Genomic DNA, 21,831 nt, shown 5'->3' with positions numbered 1-21,831 from the left:
TTTAAAATTCACCATTTGATTTAGTTCCTTGTTATATTCGTTTGTTTTTACAGAAGGGGCATAGAGGGTTATTCAGCATATAAACCCTATGAAGCAACCAATTCTGTTTCGGCAACCTATAATCACTAATGCATCTGTATCTACTCATAGACTTCCAAATAGAATTCAGAATCTACGACTAATACTCATGGAAGTTGGACGGATGACTAGGAAAACCACATCTACTATGAGAAACAGGAACAACTTGTGTTCAGTATATTTCAGTTAAATTACTGTGCAAATATCCTAGTGGATTTATGAATGGACATTGCCAAAAGGTAACCCATAAATTAACCTGAGAATCTTCATTTAATGTGAGGAATCATTTTAACCCATAGGATGGAAAAATAATAATTTTTTCCTTCTTACTAATGATGAAGTTTATGATTGTAAAATTTATATTACTAATACCCAATATGTAATATTTTAGGAACCATTCCATTTGTAATTCTTTAAGAATCCTGTTGCTGAATGAGAAGGGAACTGTTACAACCACAATTTTCCTGCAGCTCTGCAATATGAATGGTCTTTTTCTAAGTGGCATTTCCATCACATGGATTGAATTTTAAACTATTTTTTCAATGGCCAATCAGACATTGTAAAATAGTTCTGCTACTGACTTGGTATGTGTTCAATGTCAAGTCACTTTTTTCCATTGACAGCTTGAGAAGATTGTGAAACCATTAAAAATTTTAAACTTGTGGCTCAAAGGGTTTTCTGCAGTTAGACTGCTTTTAATTTTCACATTCTATTTAGTGAACACCTGCTTTTGCTTGGATATTGAACCAAAGTAAGACTTATTAGAGGGTTTTTTTTTTTTTTTTGGTATATTTATTTTGGAGCTAAGATAAAAATAGAAACATATATATTAAGTATTTAAATAAAGAAAAGTGAAAGGGAACTATTTATAGTTAGTCTTTACATAGTCATATATACTTGTAAGACCTTATTTCTTAAAATTTTGCATTCAGTTACTTTTATTTATTTATTTTCCATTTATTTTTATTAGTTGGAGGCTAATTACTTTACAGTATTGTAGTGGGTTTTGTCATACATTGACATGAATCAGCCATGGATTTACATGTGTTCCCCATCCCGATCCCCTCTCCCGCCTCCCTCTCCATCCCATCCCTCTGGGTCTTCCCAGTGCACCAGCCCTGAGCACTTGTCTCATGCATCCAACCTGGGCTGGTGATCTGTTTCACCCTTGATAGCATACTTGTTTCAATGCTATTCTCTCAGAACATCTCACCCTTGCCTTCTCCCACAGAGTCTAAAAGTCTATTCTGTACGTCTGTGTCTCTTTTTCTGTTTTGCATATAGGGTTATCGTTACCATCTTTTTAAATTCCATATATATGCGTTAGTATACTGTATTGGTCTTTATCTTTCTGGCTTACTTCACTCTGTATAATGGGCTCCAGTTTCATCCATCTCATTAGGACTGATTCAAATGAATTCTTTTTAATGGCTGAGTAATATTCCATTGTGTATATGTACCACAGCTTCCTTATCCATTCGTCTGCTGATGGGCATCTAGGTTGCTTCCATGTCCTGGCTATTATATTATTTATTCAGTTACTTTTAGTAATGAGTATGATTGAAGGAAAGAATGATGTGTTGATGTCATTTGAGATTATTGGTTATTCTTGTGGAGTAATTTAAAAGGCAACTATCAGTGTACTCATTTCTGAGGACCCCTTTGCATTCTGTTTCCCTGCAGGCTGACACTGTAGTGCTTACTTGTGTACACCCACATCTCCAATAGAGTCCAGCACACAGTGGAAGGTTCAGCTAATCCCTGCTAAGTTGAATTGAAATGACTATCTTTAAAAACTCAGCCTTTTTTTCATCAACTGAGTACTGACTTTGTATCAGACACTTCTCAGGTGCTTGAGTTGCAAAGGTGAAAAACTAGTCCTATCTGCAAAAGCTCACAGCCAAGAAGAGAAAAACAAATTTGTAATAATAATCACAGAGGGCAAGTAATATGTTAGAGCAGGATTCTCAACCATAACTTCATATTAGAATCACTGAGAAGTTTTAAAATATTCCCCATGTCCAGGCTCCCTCCCAAACCAACTGAATCAGGATATTTGAGTATTTGAGCGTGGTCTCCAGCCATCACTATTTTGAAATTATCCTCCAGATAATCTCAATGTGCAGGAGATTGTGAAATACTGTGCTGAGGTAATCAAGATCATAAGAAAGGTGTTCTTAAGTCAGCCTGGTAGAATTAGGAAATGTATCCAGAAAAGTTGGGACTTGAGCTAACCTTTAAAGAATGCAAAAGTGGGAAAATGCCTAATGGGAAGGAAGAGCATAACATTTAGGAAACCTGAGGTAGTTTGTTGTGATGAGCATTTAGACTATGTATAGGCAAACTGGGACTATAGCATCTAAAAGTTAGATATGTTATATGAAGAGAATACATGATTGACTCTTTAATATTCATTATTCTCCAGATCGTGATATGTGAAGGCTAAGTTGCTTCAGTCATGTCCAGCTCTTTGTGACCCCATGGACTGTAGCCTGCCAGGCTCCTCTGTCAATGGGATTCTCCAGGCAAGAATACTGGAGTGGGTTGCCATACCCTCCTCCAGGGAATCTTCCCAACCCAGGGATCAAACTCTCTTCTCTTAAGTCAACAGCGTTGGCAGGCAGGTTCTTTACCACTAGTGCCACCTGGGAAGCCCAGATAGTGATACACCTATCAGTAATTTCAGTCTTTCTCTAATAATTGGCCTAGGAGTAATGGGTCTAAACAGGAAATCAAAGAAAAACTTCCTTGCTTCATGGAAAAGAGAAACATTTTTTCTCCAAGCAGGGTGAGACTTCTGTCCTATAGGTACCACTGGAATCTCTCTTGCAAACATGAAAAGAGTCAGATTGAGAATAATTAACTCACACAGGTAGAGCCAAAAAACCTGAGAAGCAGGGCTTGACTTCTGAGGTACTGCTAGCCCAGAGCCCACTCTTTCTCTAAACTCCACGTGATTTGAAATTCAAAATAGCCTTCTTGTTAAGCCACTTGGAGTCTAGCTTTCCAGCAGCAAACTCATTGTATCAGTCAATCAGAGCAAAAGATTTTTTATTTTGAAGACGAGAGGTATTGTGGCAATTTAGGAAGGGGATTTTAAAGAAGAAAATAACACTGTTCTACCTTAAAATGGGATCTTTCTATATGTCAGGCATTCTGTGTGTGCTTTATGTATGTATAAAAAAATCTTATAAACAAATCTGGGTTTTATTCTTCAGGCTATAAGTATGTAGGTTGGTTTGATGATGCCTATACTAGAGTCAAAAGAACATGGAAGTTATTTTACAAAACTGTGCAATAGAGATGATTATGGAAGAAAAGGACTATTTAGAAGACAGGATTTAAGACTGATAAGACTTGACAACTGGTAGAGTTTTATGGCTAAGAGAAATGGAAGATTCTAGAATAAACTATTTCTTAGAAATATTTGACTGTCTAAATGAGAAAGGCTTGAGATGAGTATGAAACACTGCCTGGTTGGTCCTGGTTTTCATCATGAACTTAACTTTGACAGAGCAAATACTATAGGAATAAAGTTATTCAAGTTTTCTAGTTACTCTGTGTATAAAATAAGGATCAACAATTCTAAATTGTAAATCAGAAGATTTCATGCAGCCAATAAAATGCATTGTATAAATCTCGTTGGAATTTCAAGGAGAGTAGACCCTGAAATTTTTCTGTTGAGTGTGTTTGGTAAATAGAAGTGGAATGCCTTTTACCTATTTTTACTTGTTATAAGTATGTGAACTCTGATAGAGAATCCAATTATATAGTTCATCTTAGATAAATTTTTATTTCAAAGGGTGTAAAAATATTGTGTATATTTTTCAATAACCTCAGTCTCCAACTTTTATTTCTCATGCAATTTTCATTTAAATAGGAATTCTCCCTCATAGGAACTTTCATTACCTTTAGTTAATGAAATACAGATAGCATTACTTCATTGGTATATTTCTTCTCATATAAGTTTTCATAGTTTTATATTCTATATCTTTATATTGCACATATATCACACAATTAAATATTTACTTTTATTTAGCATTACCAACACAGTGGAACTAGATGGTATTTTTGAAACCCAGCCCAAGACCTTGTATCTATCATGTTACTACACTTTTGAATTTAATACAGTTTGAGTAGTAGAGCTAAAATTGGTACATCTGGAAGAATGTGCCTAAAAGCCAAGTTTTTTAAAAAAATATTGCAAATTCTGTGTATTTCCATCTCTTCAAGAGCTGTTAATCAGGGACTTCAAATTTACTAAAATAACACTTGGAATATAATATTTCAATTAATTTTCAAGTTAAATTATACACTCAACACTAAGGCAGCTTATAAATCAAATCAGATATTTCAAAGAACTGTTAAAAAGGAGAAAGTATGCAAATGATGCTTATTGCATGCTTAATGCTTAAGGGGCAATAGGAGGTACAGAACAATGGCTGACAATTATTGAGCACTTACTCTCTGCCTGCCTGGTACTTTGTTTACCTGACGAAGAATACCTCATTAAATTCTCACTCCCATAATACTTCTGATACTTTTTCATTTTCCAGATGAAGACTCTGAGATGCAAAGCGATAAAATACCATGCCCAAGGTCATAGAACAGAATTTAGTAAAGCTAGGCTACAATTCTAGGGTCTTAAACCCTGGGCTCCCAAATGTATTAATCTGCTGCTTCTCATAGGAATTTATGGAGATAAGGTTAACTGAAACAACTATTGTGAAATACTTTCAGTCCCATAATATCTACAAAAGCTGGAAGTACTTAGAGAAAGTAGAAAATCAACAAAGACTTCATCATAAATACACAGATTGCAGTTTGAAAGTATTGGACATTAGCATAGTCCTTGTCTCCAAAAACTGCAAACTTGGGCAAAGTATTAACATTTCTGGTAAGCTGCTTGAGAATAAGTATGGCATATTTTGTTTTATTATGCCTTACTTCATTGTACTTTGCTGATACTGTTGTTTTCTACAAATTGAAGACTTGTGGCAACCCTGCATCAAGCAAGTCTGTTGGTGCCATTCTTTCAACAGCATTTTCTCACTTTGTGTCATTGTGTCACATTTTGGTAATTCTCATAATATTTCAAGCTTTTTCATCATTATTATATTGCTTATGGTGATCTGTCACCAATGATCTTTAATGTTGCTATTGTAATTGGGAGTGCCATGAACTATGACCAAATGACTACAAACTTAATAAGTATATGTGCCTGACTGCTTCACCAACTGGCTGTTCCCAGTCTTTCTCCTTCCCCCTTGGGCCTACATATTCCCTGAGACACAACAGTATTGAAATTAGGCCAACTAGTAACCCGAAAATGGCCTCTAAGTGTTCAAGTGAAAGGAAGAGTCATGTCTCTCGCATTAAGTCAAAAGCCAGAAATGATGAAGCTTAGTGAGGAAGATATGTCAAAAGTCATTATAGACTGACAGCTAGACCTCTTGCACCAAACAATTAGCCAGGTTGCAAATGCAAAGGGAAAGTCATTGAAAGAAATGAAGAGTGCTACTCCAATGAACACGTGAATGATGAAGAGAGTGAAACAGCCTTATTGCCTGTTTAGAGAAAGGTTTAGGCTTCTCTGGTGGTTCAGTGGTAGAGAATCTGCCTGCCAATGCATTAGAAGCGAGTTCAATCCCTAGGTTAGGAAGCTCCCCTGGAGTTGGATGGCTACCCACTCCAGTATTCTTTCTTGGGAAATCCTATGGACAGAGAAGCCTGGTGGTCTACAATCCATGGGGTCACAAAGAGTCGGATACGACTTAGCAACTAAACAACAAGAGAAAGTTTTAGTGGTCTGGATAGAAAATAAAACCAGCTAAAACATTCCCTTTAGGCAAAGCCTGATTCAGAGAAGGACTCTCTTCAGTTCTATGAGGGCAGAGAGTAAGCTTCAGAAGAAAAGTGTGAAGCTAGCAGAGGTTCATGAGGTTTAAGGAAAGAAGCCATCTCCATAATCCCAAAGTGCAAGGTGAAACAACACGTGCTGATTTGACGCTGCAGCAAATTAACCAGAAGATCTAACTAAGATAACTAATGAAGGTAGCTACACTAAACAACAGATTTTTCAATGTAGACTAAACAAACAGTCGTTTATTAGAAGACGATGCCCTCTGGGACTTCCATAGCTAGAGAGAAGTCAACACCTGACTCCAAAGTGTCAAACAATAAACTGACTTTCTTATTAGGGCCTAATGCAGTGGGTAACTTTTAAGTAGAAGCCAGTACACATTTACCATTCTGAAAGTCCTAGGACTCTTAAGGATTATGCTAAATCTACTCTCTCTGCCTGTGCTCTATAAATGGAACAACAAAACCTGGACGACAGGATATGTATTTACAACTTGGTTTACTAAATATTTATAAGCCCGCAGTTGAGACCTACTGCTCAGGGGAAAAAAAAAAATTCTTTCAAAATATAGTCAGTATTGTCAGTGTGCCTGGTCACCCAAGAGCTCTAATGGAGATATGTGATGAGATTAATGTTTTTATGCCTGCTAACAACATCCATTCTGCAGCCCATGGATCAATAAGTAATTTTGACTTTCATGTCTTATTATTTAAGTAATGCATTTTTTTTAAGGAATTTCATACATAATTCCTTTCCTCTGATGGATTCTGGCAGAGTAAATTGAAAACCTTCCAGAAAGCATTCACCATTCTAGATGTCATTAAGGCCATTCATGGTTCATGTGAATAGGTCAAAATGTCAACATTAACAGGAGTTTAAAAGAAGCTGATTCCAACCATCATGGATGACTTTGAGTTTAAGACTTCAGTGGAGGAAGTAACTGCAGAACTTGAATTAGAAGTGGAACCTAAAGATGTAACTGAATTTCTGTCTATATTCAATCTATCTGCTTTCAAAAACGTGCTTAACTTAAACCATATATAAAATATAATTTAGAAATATTGCTATTTTCCACTCTCCACTTTTATGGAATGCTTTCATTTGCCATATTAGATTGATTGGTATCCTTCCAAAATTCATGTCATACCTGGTACCTCAGAATATGATCTTATTTGAAAATAGGTTATTTACAGATATTATTAGTTAAAAGAGGTCATACTAGATTAGAGTGAGCTCTGAATCCAATATGACTGGTCTCCTTATAAGAAAAAAAGAGACACAGTGAACAAAGCCACGTAATTATGGAGGCTTGAGTGATGTATCTGCAACCAAAGACCATCAACGGTTGCTGGCTCCTGCCAGAAGGTACGAAGGAGCAACAAAGGATCCTTCCCTAGTGCTTTCAGAGGGCCCGTGACCTCTGATTTCAGTAGTAGATTTCAGACTACTAGTCTTCAGAACTCTGGGAGGATAAATTTCTGCTGTTTTATGTCATTTAATTTGTTGTAGTTTGTTATAACAGCCCTAGGAATGCATTTACACTAATATTTTTGCACTTTTAATATACATTTTGACACCAGTACATTTATACATACAGGGATCACTTTTCAAATCTTTCAAGATAGTTTTGAAAAGTACATGATCCTCACTTTCTATGCTTTTGAGACATAGGACTGTTAAAAACTGCAAAATTGTTTTTCATGAAATTTTGTCTCACTTTCTATGTACTGCAAAATATTTGCAAAATATTAAGACATTATTTTACTTTTCCTAAAAATGTATATTCTTGATCTCACAACTTAATCATTCCCTACTTTTAAGTAATTTTTAAAAGACTTCTTTACCGCAACCTAATTAGATACCTAATACTTGTAATTCTGAGATAATTTCCCAGAAGAAAATTAAATCTGTGTTAAATATCTTTTCCTACTTTTGGGGTAATTTCTGTAAGCATTTAAATTATTATCATTTACTTTATTGTTGATTGAAGTTGTAGATTAATATGTCTTTCAAGAAAGTGGTTTGTAGTTCAAAATAAAGTAAGAGAGAAAGTGACCTATATGTGCTATGCAAGAATTCAAAGATCCAAAATGTGTCTTCCTGTTTCCTCTAAGATAATATTGAGAAAATATGCTAGTTTAAGTTTAAGCAAACAGGAGAGTTGAACTTAAGTTTATTGAACTTAATGGTCAATTCTTGATCATTTCATACAGTGATGAAGTGTAAGTTAAGGTTGACAAAGCAAGTTATAAATTTGTGTGAAAGAATGAATCTTCAGAATTCTGACCTGAAGTCCAAAGTACTTTCTTCTGATACTGTCTAAAAATTGCATGTTTAACGCTTTCTGAGGTCCTAATGAGAGTTATTTAGTTGTCTTTCCTTACAAAGTTCTTATTGGTCAGAATGTTGATACTCATATTTTGACTACATTATTACATATTTTCGTGGTGGTTTAGTTGCTGAATCGTGTCCAGCTCTTTGCAAGCCCATGGACTGTAGCCTCTACCAGGCTCCTCTGTCCGTGGAATTCTTCAGGCAAGAATACTGGAGTGGGTTGCCATTTCCTCCTCCAGGACATCTTCCCCACCTAGGGACTGAATCCACATCTATTGGGCCTCCTGCATTGGCAGGCAGGTTCTTTATCACTAGGGCAACATGGGAAGCCCCATAAGCAGAATACTGTATATCAAATTTTAGCATCCTTAAGCAGTAAGGTTGAAAGAAAAATTTACATGGAAAAGGTAAACTAAGGCCTCCAAGCAATATTTCTTAATATTTATAAAGTTGTATTATTCTTTAATAAATATTCTTTAATATCAAAGTGTTAATTAATTAAAACTCCACAATCCCATCCCAAATTTAGAAAAGATACGACTTTTAAAATATATTTTACAAGTAGCATACTTCTATCTCTCTCTTCATTTAAATAAACTCCTTACTTGTAGTCACCCTCTCTGACTTCCAAGAAGCATTATTTTTTGCTTAATTTTGCCATTTCCAACTAATGCTCAATTACCCACTCAATCAATATTGACATGTAGTGAGTAATGACGACATAATCAGCTTCTTTCCTCCTACTTTAACATCTCAAAAATTGCTTCTTTGTGAGGGGGAAAAAAAAGGCACTGCCACTGCCTTTGCCTGTCTTATAGATAACTGCACTCTTTTCTTTTTTCTGAGTGATTTACAAATTTTTGAAAAATGCTGCATTCCCTTCTTTCCTTTGCATTCCAGATCCAGGGATATTCTGCAGAAACATTCACTGTGCTATTAACTGTATTCTTCTCTGAGTCTTTTCTCAAATATTATCTCCCACAGCAACTCTACTCTATTTGAAACTAGACATCACCCATTCATAAAATTCTTCTTTTCTCTTGGCTTTCCGAATATCTGCTGTGTTTGCTACAAACCTCTGTAATATTTCATCTGGTAAGCCTTCCATGTGGTTTTGAGTTCTTTTCTTTCTCTCTGTGAGACTATTAAGGCTGAATGGGTATTTTTGTATTGTAACCTCCTATACTGTCAAAAACTCATTCATCATCAGAGTATCAGTGATCACTTGGCAACTAAGCTTCACTTTTATACTTATCTTTAATGCATACTCCAGTTCATCTAATAAAGGGATCTATTCAGAAAGCAATAATCAGCTCAAATACCTTGTATTTAATATAAACCTCACCACCTTCCTCTCTAAATGGAATTCTTTTTTGATGTTTCTGATTCTGTCAACTACAACAACATTCTCCTAGTCCCAAAAGGATGGACACCATGACTATTAATAACTACTTTCTTGACCCTAAAAAGTAATCAGTTGACTATTCTTACTGATCTAACTTGCTGTCCAAACAACACATAAGCAAGCATTCCCTTAAATGGAATTTCAAACCTCTCTAAAATTTATGCTGTTTTATCTTCCTATAGAACCTTTGCATAGGCGTCTGTTCAGCAGTGTCCATCTCTTTGCAACCCCATGAACTGTAGTCCGCCAGGCTCCTCTGTCCATGGGATTATCTTGGCAAGAATACTGGGATGGGTTGCCATTTCCTCTTCCAGGGAATCTTGCCAATCCAGGGATCAAACTTGCATCTCCTGTGGCTCCTGCATTGACAGGCGATTTCTTTACCACTGAACCACTAGGGAAATCCATAGAACCTTTGCAGTTCTAATACATAAAGCCTTTTTTTTTTTTTTTTTTACATTCATAAACTATAGAAGAATATCTGTTTTTTATGTATTCTTGTGTTATTATTTAGCTTGCTCCCGTGTATGAATCTTGTCTTACTAAAAATACAACAAATTTCTTAGGACAGGAATCTGATTATACTTGTTAAATATTACCTTTCTGATGAGCACTTCTTTGGAGCTGTTTGGGCTTTTTTCATGTCTGGCTTAACTGAATTATTGAATTGCTAACAATTTTCTAGTAAAGCTAGAGAAGTGTTTAAAACAGAAGTGTTTTAGTTCAGAATGAGCAGTTATTTGCATATAACATATTTAAAATGAAAAGGAGATCAAATGGGAAAAGGTGAAGCAGAAGAAAAACATCTCTAACGTTTTATTTAACCCTAACTGATGGTCACTTATTTCAGTCCAGAATCAAAGCAACCAAATGTGGCAAATGTAAGGATCTTTGCATCCTTTAGTGCCTACTGAAGTAAGCACTAATTCCTGTTTTTAAATGATAGAAATTTATTTTTATTTCAAGTCAGAGCATGAGATGGCTGGATGGCATCACCAATGCAATAGACATGAACTTGGGCAAACTCTGGGATATGGTGAGAGACAGGGAGGCCTGGCGTGCTGCAGTCCACCAGGTTGCAAAGAATCAGACACAGCTGGGCAACTGAACAACAACAACATTTGTTGAGCTTTTATGTATTTGTATATTTTTTAATCTGTATTTTTCCACTATAGAATTAAACTATTAAAATTAAGTGGATGGTTTTCATTTTCACTAAACATAAGGGTAGACTGTATGGGCTTCCCAGGTGAATCAGTGGTAAAGAATCTGCCTTCCAATGCAGGAGACACTGGAGACATCAGTTCAATCCCTGGGTCAGGACAATCCCCTGGAGGAAAATATGGCAGTATTCTTACAAGGAAAATCTCGTGAAGAGAGAAGCCTGGCAGGCTACAGTCCATGGACTCCCAAAGAGTCAGACATGACTGAACGATTGAGCATAGCACAGTGATAGAATCCGCATGCTTTATAAGTACATCCTGTCTCAGTTAAATTAGTAATACTTGTCTTCGTAACATAGAAATGATTTTCTCTTTATTTTGATTATTCTTGCTTAATATTTACATGTTTTGATTAAAGGTGTAGTTTCCTTTTATAGCACATGGTTAATGTTATTTACTGGTTATATCATTGCCAAAGTCTATGATGCTAAGAAAACATTTGTAGCCATCTATAAAAAAAAAAAAAATGGGCTTCCCAGGTGGCACTAGTGGTAAAGAAAATGCCTGCCAATGCAGGAGACATAAGAGATACAGGTTTGATCCCTGGGTTGAGAAGATTCCCTGGAGGAGGGCATGGCAATCCACTCCAGTATCCTTGCGTGAAGAATCCCAAGGACATAGGAGCTTGGTGGACTGCAGTCCCTAGGGTCGCAAAGGGTCGGACAGGACTGACGCAGCTTAGCATGTGTTCATAAAAAACATAAACTTCTAAAAATGCTAGCGTCTTTTCCATCTAATCTGAATTTTGTAGCTCATTCTATGAATGTTCATATTAACATGCATAAAATAGAGGGGAAAATGTTTTTATTAAGAAACACTTTGAAAATCTTGGGTACATTCACATAAGCATGTATACACACGTACTTTTAAGAGTAGAAGTCTTGAAAAATGAGATTTTAAATTAGGTAATTAAATTAGATACACCTGTGAAAATACTGAGTGACTACATGACTATATATGTAACACATCAGTAAAAATCACTCTTTTCACTGTCGTTATTTTGATGACTAAATGTAACTTATAATGATAATATAAAAATAAAGGAAGAGAACTAAAATTTCATGACTGACTAATAAAGTCCAAATATTATACAAATCTTTCCTATGCTCAATCTTTTTTAATCCTAATACAAGTGATCTCTTTAGGAAGGACACTGAAGTTCAGAGGTTAACTTTCAAAGTCATTTGATAGTAAACAGTGGAGCAGACATTGAATTCTTGCTTTGTCTGATTCTGCAGCCCATGTAGAACACGCACTTAAATGTCACACTTGTTTAGGTTTTCAGTAAAGACTTATTATCTGATAGCAACATAATCTTAAGTTTTGAAAAATAAACAAATGGTGTATATTCATATTCTTGACACCTCATTTGGAAATGCTGAGTTGCTGGCAAATTTTATAGTGTAAATTTATTGCACTCACCTTTGGATCCAAGCCATATCTGACCTATTAAAAGTGAAATATATAGACTATTTTAGAGGCAAATATTCCCATCCTTGTGTCAGGTGTATTTTTAAAAATATGCCTATTACCTACAGCTGCAATTGTATAAAATATAATAAAATTTTTTATTAGAACAAAAAAAATAAAAAAGAAATATACTATGAGATTTATCAGATAAAAAATATAAAATGATGTTTTTCTCTAACACACTTTTAAACCAATGGAATCTTGAACTTCTTTTCTTCCTTAAAACTGCAATTTTTGCCATAAATTTCTTGGATTTTTCATTATTTTACAGCAAAATATACATAGAAATCGTGGGTCAAGCTCTCCCTTTTACATAGCAAAATTATTTTATGAGAAAATGGTTGCTTACATATGGTTTATTTTAGTATGAAGATATTCTTTTAAAGTATGATAATGTTGATGCTATAGTAGATGATATGACTTCAAAATGTATTTATCACCAATAGAAATTATTTGCTATTCATTTTCCCTAAAGGTAAATCATAATAGTATCTCGGTAGTATGTATTTTGCAAGAAGAATTTTATGAACAATTGCTTTTAGTTAGCATTTGTTAGACAAAAAAATCTGTAAAAATTTAAGAGGAAAATAAAAAAAAAAAATTTAAGAGGAAAATAAAATAATAGGATTTCTCACATATATTTTTATATGAATTAGGGCAGTCCATTTTTCTCAATCATCAGATTAGTGCTTTCAAGATTGTAAGTATGTGTTAACTGAAACCACTTAGAAATTATGAGTCACATTACAAATAGCCAAATTAACTCTGTAATTTAATCAAACAAAATAAGCACATTTTGCTTTGAATTTTTCTCCAACTGAAAAGCATACTCTTTAAAAATTAGCATTTTAGAGGTAAAATATGCAGTAATAGCATTAGGGAAGAAGACAGTTAGGCATGCTTAAATGCGAAATGCCGGGTTGGATGAAGCACAAACTGGAATCGAGATTGCCATGAGAAATCTCAATAACCTCAGATACGCAGATGACACCACCCTTATTGCAGAAAGTGAAGAACTAAAGAGCCTCTTGATGAAAGTAAAAGAGGAGAGTGAAAACATTGGCTTAAAACTCAACATTAAAAAATCAAAGATCATGGCATTTGGTCCCATCACTTCATGGCAAATAGGGGAAACAATGGAAACAGTGAGAGACTTTATTTTTTTGGGCTCCAGAATCACTGCAGATGGTGACTGCAGCCATGAAATTAAAAGACACTTGCTCCTTGGAAGAAAAGCTCTGACCAACCTAGTTCAGTTCAATTCAGTCACTCAGTCGTGTCTGACTCTTTGCGACCCCATGGACTGCAGCACGCCAGGCCTCCCTGTGACAACATATTAAAAAGCAGAGACATTGCTTTGCCAACAAAGGTCCATCTAGTCAAGGCTATGGTTTTCCCAGTAGTCATGTATGGATGTGAGAGTTTGGCTATAAAGAAAACTGAGCGCCAAAGAATTGATGCTTTTGAACTGTGGTGTTGGAGAAGACTCTTGAGAGTCCCTTGGACTGCAAGGAGATCCAACCAGTCCATCCTAAAGGAAATCAATCCTGAATATTCATTGGAAGGACTGATGCTAAAGCTGAAACTCCAATACTTTGGCTACCTGATGCGAAGAACTGACTCATTGGAAAAGCCCCTGATATTGGGAAAGATTGAGGGCTGGAGGAGAAGGGGACGACAGAGGATGGATGGTTGGATGGCATTGCTGACTTGTAAGCTCCGGGAGTTGGTGATGGACAGGGAAGCCTGGTGTGCTGCAGTCCATGGGCTGGCAAAGAATCAGACACGACTGAACTGAACTGATACCAATGGTAATTAAGCAATACGTTGCATTTGCTTCAGTAATATACTTTCATTATTCCAGATAAAATTCCTTTATACACACATCATATAGCTCATGTTGTTGTATATATGCCCTTGTAAATGAATTTGGCTTCCATGGCAATGGCACATGATATCACAGTTCTTCAGGGACCATGGTCACATTTAAGTCCTCAGCAAATCAAGTGCCAGCAGAGGAATCATGTTGCTTTGACTACCCTTTGTGGCCTGACTGGATGAAGCTCCCATGGGCTCTGGAGAGAATGTCATGATGAGTAATGAACATTTCAATTGATGTTTCTCATTTTTCCATCAGTACATTTAGGGCTAAAGAATGATATTGAAACAATTTTCTCACCAAAATATGTTATTTTCTTTATGTATGTTATATGTCAATAAAAATTTTTGCAAAATATAAAAGCGTGCTATCATTTGTAAAGGAATTTAACCTTAATCTAGCATTTGAGGATTCATATATTTGTTAATATCATGTATATTCATATTTATTCCTCCTCAGTTAAACAAACTATAACTAAAAATGAGATAGACCTCTTCAGATCTTTGCATGTATGAGTGCTTAGTCATGTCCAACTCTTTGAGACCCCACAGACCATATCCTGCCAGGCAACCCTGTCCATGGGATTTTCCAGATAAGAATACTGGAATAAATTGCCATTCTCTTCTCCAGGGGATCTTCTGGACCCAGGGATGAAACCCATGTCTCTTGCATTGGTGGGTGAATTTTTTATCACAGAGCCACCTAGTAAACCCCTATAATGAGAACTGAAAGTTGATAATAATCCAATAATAGCAAACATCAGTGCTGTTTTAAAATGTTGTGTTAGATTTGTTAACTATCTGGGATTTAAATTTTGTCACAGTCCATTAGCAAATTACAACTAATTTAACTTAAGACCTTATGGGTCATTCACAAGTCATCAATACCTTTTGTATTCTTCTTTAAACAAAGAGGATTAAACTAGATGAGTTCTAAATTCTCTTCCAGCCCTAATTTTTGTTGTTCATTTTACATTTCAAAGAAATGTAAACCATCAGAGTTTAAACCGGCATTAAATTTCCAGCCTGGCTTAAACACTGATGATGCCAAGGTTATTATTATTATTTTAATAATAAAGGTACCAGTAACAGTATCTAAGTCATATGCTAGAGATGGAGCAGGTAGGGAGAGGAAGAAGGAGAGGAAAAGGGAGAGAGGGAATGTTTCTTCACTGTACATGGATATTAAGCTGTGTTTTCCTGTGCCATACATTCACTATCAAGTGATGAACGAAAACGCCTTTGGTTACATGTTAGAAATTTGAATGTGCTGTTTTCACAGTTAGTTAAATAACATATTTCCCGAAATGATATCAGCTGGAGAACAGGCAGCAGTTTGAGCTCTACAGTGTGTTTGAAAATCTCAAGACACTGGAGCTCTGTGAACTTCTGCCTTAGCACTGTGGCAGTTCATGCATCTTAGACAATGGGAGGCGTCATGTGATATTCTGAACTTTTCCTCGTCATACCTTAACATGAGAACACCTTCTACTGTTCTGACCCCCACTAAAGATTAAACATTGCCATTGCCAAAAAAAGAAAAAAAAATTCCCTAACTCAATCTCTGTTTTCACACATTGGAGAAGAATCGGTTTCAAATTCACTATAACTTAAACCATTAAGGACTATATTTGTTCAAGACAACACCTTGGCTTATACTCCAGACAAGGCCATGCAGCCAGTGTGAACTCTCTGTCTTTGGTGTAATGCATTCCATATGCTTCACTGTGCTGTAGAGGAAGACAACTGAATCTTTTCACAGTTGAGTTGATTCAGATTAGTAGCTCTAAATTGGAGGTAAAACAGTTTTAGAGTGATGGATGCTATTTTGAAAGAGGAACAGTAGTTTCTAAGGAATGATATAGCAAAGATAATCATTGTATTTGACACAAGCTTCTAGCCAGTCAGTAATTATATAATTATTTCTATGCATTTCTTGAATAAAAAAGTTTATTCAAACCACAGAGACTTTTTCATCATCCCTGGTAGTCTAGTGGTTAGGATTCAGCACTCGCAAACCACAGAGACTTTTTCTACTTCATCAGACATCTTTTACTTGTACAGAAATAATAATGTTTTCTTGATTATAAAAGTGACATACCTTCATTACACAAAATTACTAAACAACTGAGAAACATCTGAAGAAATAATACAAATACCTACCAATCTCACCAACCAAAGATAACATTCATTAAACTGCTGTTGTTTTTTGAGTATACCTATTGATACCAAAGTAGGAAGTCAGATACCTGGAGTAACAGAAAGATTTGGCCATGGAGTACAAAATGAATCAGGGCAAAGGCTAACAGAGTTTTGCCAAGAAAATGCACTGGTTCATAGCAAACACCCTCTTACAACAACACAAGAGAAGAAACTACACATGGACATTACCAGATGGTCAATACCAAAATCAGATTGATTATATTCTTTGCAACCAAAGATGGAGAAACTCTATACAGTCAGCAAAAACAAGACCGGGAGCTGACTGTGGTTCAGATCATGAACTCCTTATTGCCAAATTTAGACTTAAATTGAAGAAAGTAGGGAAAACATCTAGACCATTCAGGTGTGACCTAAATCAAACCCCTTACAATTAAACAGTGGAAGTGACAAACAGATTCAAGGAATTAGATCTGATAGAGTGTCTGAAAAACTATGGACAGAGGTTCTTGACATTGTACAGGAAACAGTGATGAAGACAATCTCCAAGAAAAAGAAATGCCAAAAGGCAAAATGGTTGTCTGAGGAGGCCTTACAAATAGCTGAGAAACGAAATGAAAGGCAAAGGAGAAAAGGAAAGATATACCCATTTTAATGCAGAGTTTCAAAGAATAACAAGGAGAGATAGGAAAGACTTCCTAAGTGATGAATGCAAAGAAATAGAGGAAAACAACAGAATGGGAAAGACTATAGATTTCCAAGAAAATTAGAGATACCAAGGGAACATTTCATGCAAAGAGGTGCACAATAAAGGACAGAAATGGTATGGACCTAACAGAAGCAGAAGATATTAAGAAGAGGTGGCAAGAATACACATAAGAACTATACAAAATTATCTTCATGACCCAGATAACCATGATAGTGTGCTCACTCATCTAGAGCCAGACATCCTGGAATGTGAAGTCAAGTGGCCCTTAGGAAGCATCACTTAAGAACAAAGCTAGTGGAGGTGATGGAATTACAGTTGAGCTATTGAAGATCCTAAAAGATAATGCTGTGAAAGTGCTGCACTCAATATGCCAGCAAATGTGGAAAACTCAGCAGTGGCCACAGGACTGGAAAAGGTCAGTTTTCATTCCAATCCCAAAGAAAGGCAATGCCAAAGAATGTTAAAACTGCTGCACAGTTGCACTCATCTCACACACTAGCAATGTAATGCTCAAAATTCTCCAAGCCAGGCTTCAATAGACTTGAACCATGAACTTCCAGATGTTAAAGCTAGATTTAGAAAAGGCAGAGGAACCAGAGATCAAATTGCCAACCTCCATTGGATCATTGAAAAAGCAAGAGAATTCCAGAAAAATTTCTACTTCTGCTTTGTTGATTACACCAAAGCTTTTGACTGTGTAGAGCACAAGCTATGGAAAATTCTTTAAGAGATAGGAATACCAGACCACCTTACCTGCCTCCTGAGAAATCTGTATGCAGATCAAGAAGCAACAGTTAGAACTGGACATGGAACAACAGACTGGTTCCAAATTGGGAACGGAGTATGTCAAGGCTGTATATTGTCACCCTGCTTATTTAACCTATATGCAGAGTACAACATGCGAAATGCCGTGCTGGATGAAGCACAGCTGGAATTAAGATTGCCAGGAGAAATATCAATAACCTCAGATACGCAGATGACACCACCCTTATGGCAGAAAGCGAAGAAGAACAAAAGAGCCTCTTAATGAAAGTGAAAGAAGAGAGTGAAAAAGTTGGCTTAAAACTCAACATTAAAAAAACGAAGATCATGGCATCCGTTCCCATCACTTCATGGCAAATAGATGGGAAAACAATGGAAATAGTGACAGACTATTTTTTGGGGCTCCAAAAATCACTGCAGATGGTGACTGCCGCCATGAAATTAAAAAACACTTACTCCTTGGAAGGAAAGTTATGACCAACCTAGACAGCATATTAAAAAGCAGAGACATTACTGTGCCAATAAAGGTCCGTCTAGTCAAGGCTATGGTTTTTCCAGTGGTCATGTATGGAAATGAGAGTTGGGCTATAAAGAAAGCTGAGCACTGAAGAATTGAAGCTTTTGAACTGTGGTGTTGGAGAAGACTCTTGAGAGTCCCCTGGACTGCAAGGAGATCCAACCCGCCCATCCTGAAGGAAATCAGTCCTGAATATTCATTGGAAGGACTGATGCTGAAGCTGAAACTCCAATACTTTGGCCACCTGATGCGAAGAACTGACTCCTTGGAAAAATCCCTGATGCTGGGAAAGATTGAAGGCAGGAGAATGGGACGATGGAGGATGAGATGGTTGGATAGCATCACAAGACTCGATGGACATGAGTTTGAGCAAGCTCCAGGAGTTGATGTTGGACAGGGAAGCCTTGCGTGCTGCAGTCCATGGAGTCACAAAGAGTCGGACATGACTGAGCGACTGAACTGATGGCTGACTAAATGATATCATGTATATGTGAATTTATACATAGTGAGTGAAAGAAAATAATATACATAACAAATATATATAATATACAAAAATTGTTGTGATTGTTTTTGGATCATCTTTGTCATATGTTTGTAGCCTGCTCTTTTTCTTAGAATTATAACTGATTTTCTGTATTCTTTCCTGTTATTTTAGAACATGATTTTTAATCGTTGAGCTATAGTTTTCATAATGATTTAATATAAAGCATTTGATCAATTTTATTATTAGATATACATTTTTGATATAATGACTATCACTTCAGATAATTTCACACAAACTTTTTGATATATTTGATTATTTCCTTTGAAATTTTATCTGAAATTTTCAGATATATTTGTCTGAAATTTTTGAATCAAAAGTTAACATTTGATGCCGATTTTGTCTCGGTAATCTGTTTTAATTATACTCTTACCCGTAGTGTAGGAGTCATTATTTTACTAAATCCTTTGTCACAGTAACTTGTTTTTTAAACTTTCTCAATTTGGTAGGAGGAAAATAACATGTCCTTTAACCTGTATTTTGGTTACAAGTAGCTTGCAATATTTTCTATTTCTTGATCACATGTATTTTTTTTTTTTTGATAATTTAAAATTTTGTGTTATTTGCCCCCTTTTCAGTCTGGAAATCTGTTTTTCTGGCACTGAATTCTGTACGGATTAGATCCTTTTTGGATTCTCCTAAATAACATTGTGCTGTTCAGATCTTATGGAAGTATCCCTCATATAGCTTTTTTCTTCTAATTTTGACTCTCGATAAATATAGGGTTATTACTTTAAAATCTTCTTCACTAAAATACCTCTACAGTTGCAAAGTTTGACAATCTAATTTTATATATTTTTTTTTATAGAAAATATGAAGGACTGATTACTAGACACTTGAAGACAAAAATAGAAGAGAATAGTATGACTCAAATATTTACTCCAGGAGGATGCCTATCAAATACATCAGCAGATCGGGAAAACACAGGTATGGCATTTCAGAGGTCATCTTCCCAGGTGGATTGTATACATGAGAGAGATTAGTGGTTTTCAGATTGTGTACCTAGCTCCTTTCATTCTTTGTAGGTGCTACCCATAAACCTGTGGTAGGTCGGTAAGGAGAAGGCAGAACCATAGGCATGTGCTACCAGAGTCCGTTTATCTGAGTCCATCATGACTGCTCTGCTTCTCATTGTTCGCTTCAGATAGTTGGTTCTATAATGAATTTCTTTTGTTAAAAAAAAGATATTTAGGATTCTGAAACAACTGCTCTAGGAAGTTTTCCTTTCTTTGTGTTAAATTATTTTGTTATTATCAAGCTTGATTGTAAATCACCAGTAAACCTTTCTGGAACTACAAAGAGATTCAATTCAAAAATAATAGAAATTGTAGTCATATAATAAAACTAGGTTTGTTTAATATCTAATATAGCTATCTGACATTATTCAGGAATAGATAATATAGAGAGTCCTGATCATTATCTAAGTAATAATTAGCTTACTTTTAGTATACTTTATATACACTTAATATATAAATGAAGCATGTCATACATAAATGTTAAATCTTAAATTCTATAATGTTATTTGTTTGGGGGAGGATTTTGCTTCACTGTTAAAATCTCTTTATTTGGAGTTCAGGGGGTTGCATATTTCAACATATTTGGAGGTAGGATTTGTCCAATTGTTATTATTTCACTAAACATGTACTATTAAAGAGAAATTCATTACCTTTAAAGCAAAGTCTAGATGCAGTAAAATCTAAAATAAAATGTGCCAAGTACTACTATAAGTGTATTCCAAAGTACTATAATTAAGCAATGTTATATAGCTTCTTCCTTAGAACTTAATGGTTCTTTTGGCCATACTGATGAGTTTTTTGTCACTCACCCCAATTTCTAGGTTTTATATGCCAGGAGGTTTTTTAAAATCATATTTTGAAGCAAGTGAAAAGTCAAGTGAAATGCATGCAAACTAAATGTATGATCATTTATGTACAAAATGTTGAGAATAAAGTTACATTTTTTGTTAGTATATCATTTATTCATTCAACAAACATGCATGGAATCTTGTCCTAGGTCAAGATGTTTCAAGATATTAGAGTGTTAATTGAGGGGGAAATGGAATGAATGAATGTATATATATGTATATATATATGTGTGTGTGTGTGTGTGTGTGTGAATACTTTTAAAGATTTTTATAGGGACTTCTTTTTAGACAGAATAAGATCTCTAGGATAGACAATAATAAAAATTATCACTATGATAACAGTATCTTTCACTGATATAGTAGACTTAGTATTATTTAAGTCTAGACTTACATGGACTTGCTAGTTTGCCAACATGAAACTATAGAAATAAACATCTTTCTTTAAAAATGAGAAAACCTAGACACACGAAGTTAATTAACCTGACCACAATCAAAGTTCCAGTAAGTGACAAATATAAGACACAGCCCAGAACGTCATCTTCAAGTCTATGCAATGAACCATTACAGAATGGACAGAACTGATTGAAAATAAAACATAGTATCTGACAGGGAATGACTCTAATTCACATGTAGAGATTGGGGTCCCAGCACAAGTGCAGACACTTGAAGACAAATTCCGCCAAGAATTTGAACCACTCTCTCATTGAGTGTGGTGGACACAACTGTTGTTCTAATTCCCATGACAGTTAGGTGCACTTCTGCTCTGGAACAAAGAAACAGAGCAAGAACTATAAAAACCAGAACACAATTGAAGCTGGGCTGCTCATTTTTATCAGTTAATTTTCTTTGCAGTTAGAGTTGCAACAGTTATACTTTCCTGATTTGATAGCAACTACAGGGGTACGGAAGTCCAAAGATAAAGTGAAACTTACAGATCTAAGCGTTCTGCTGAGTATATTTATTGAGTACTTTGTGTCAGACACTGTACTTGAAAAACAGTACCATAAGATTACAGAAAGTCTCAAGC

This window comes from Cervus elaphus, chromosome 18 (assembly GCF_910594005.1).
Source record: "Cervus elaphus chromosome 18, mCerEla1.1, whole genome shotgun sequence".
Taxonomy (NCBI): domain Eukaryota; kingdom Metazoa; phylum Chordata; class Mammalia; order Artiodactyla; family Cervidae; genus Cervus; species Cervus elaphus.
This window is presented reverse-complemented; position numbering follows the sequence as displayed.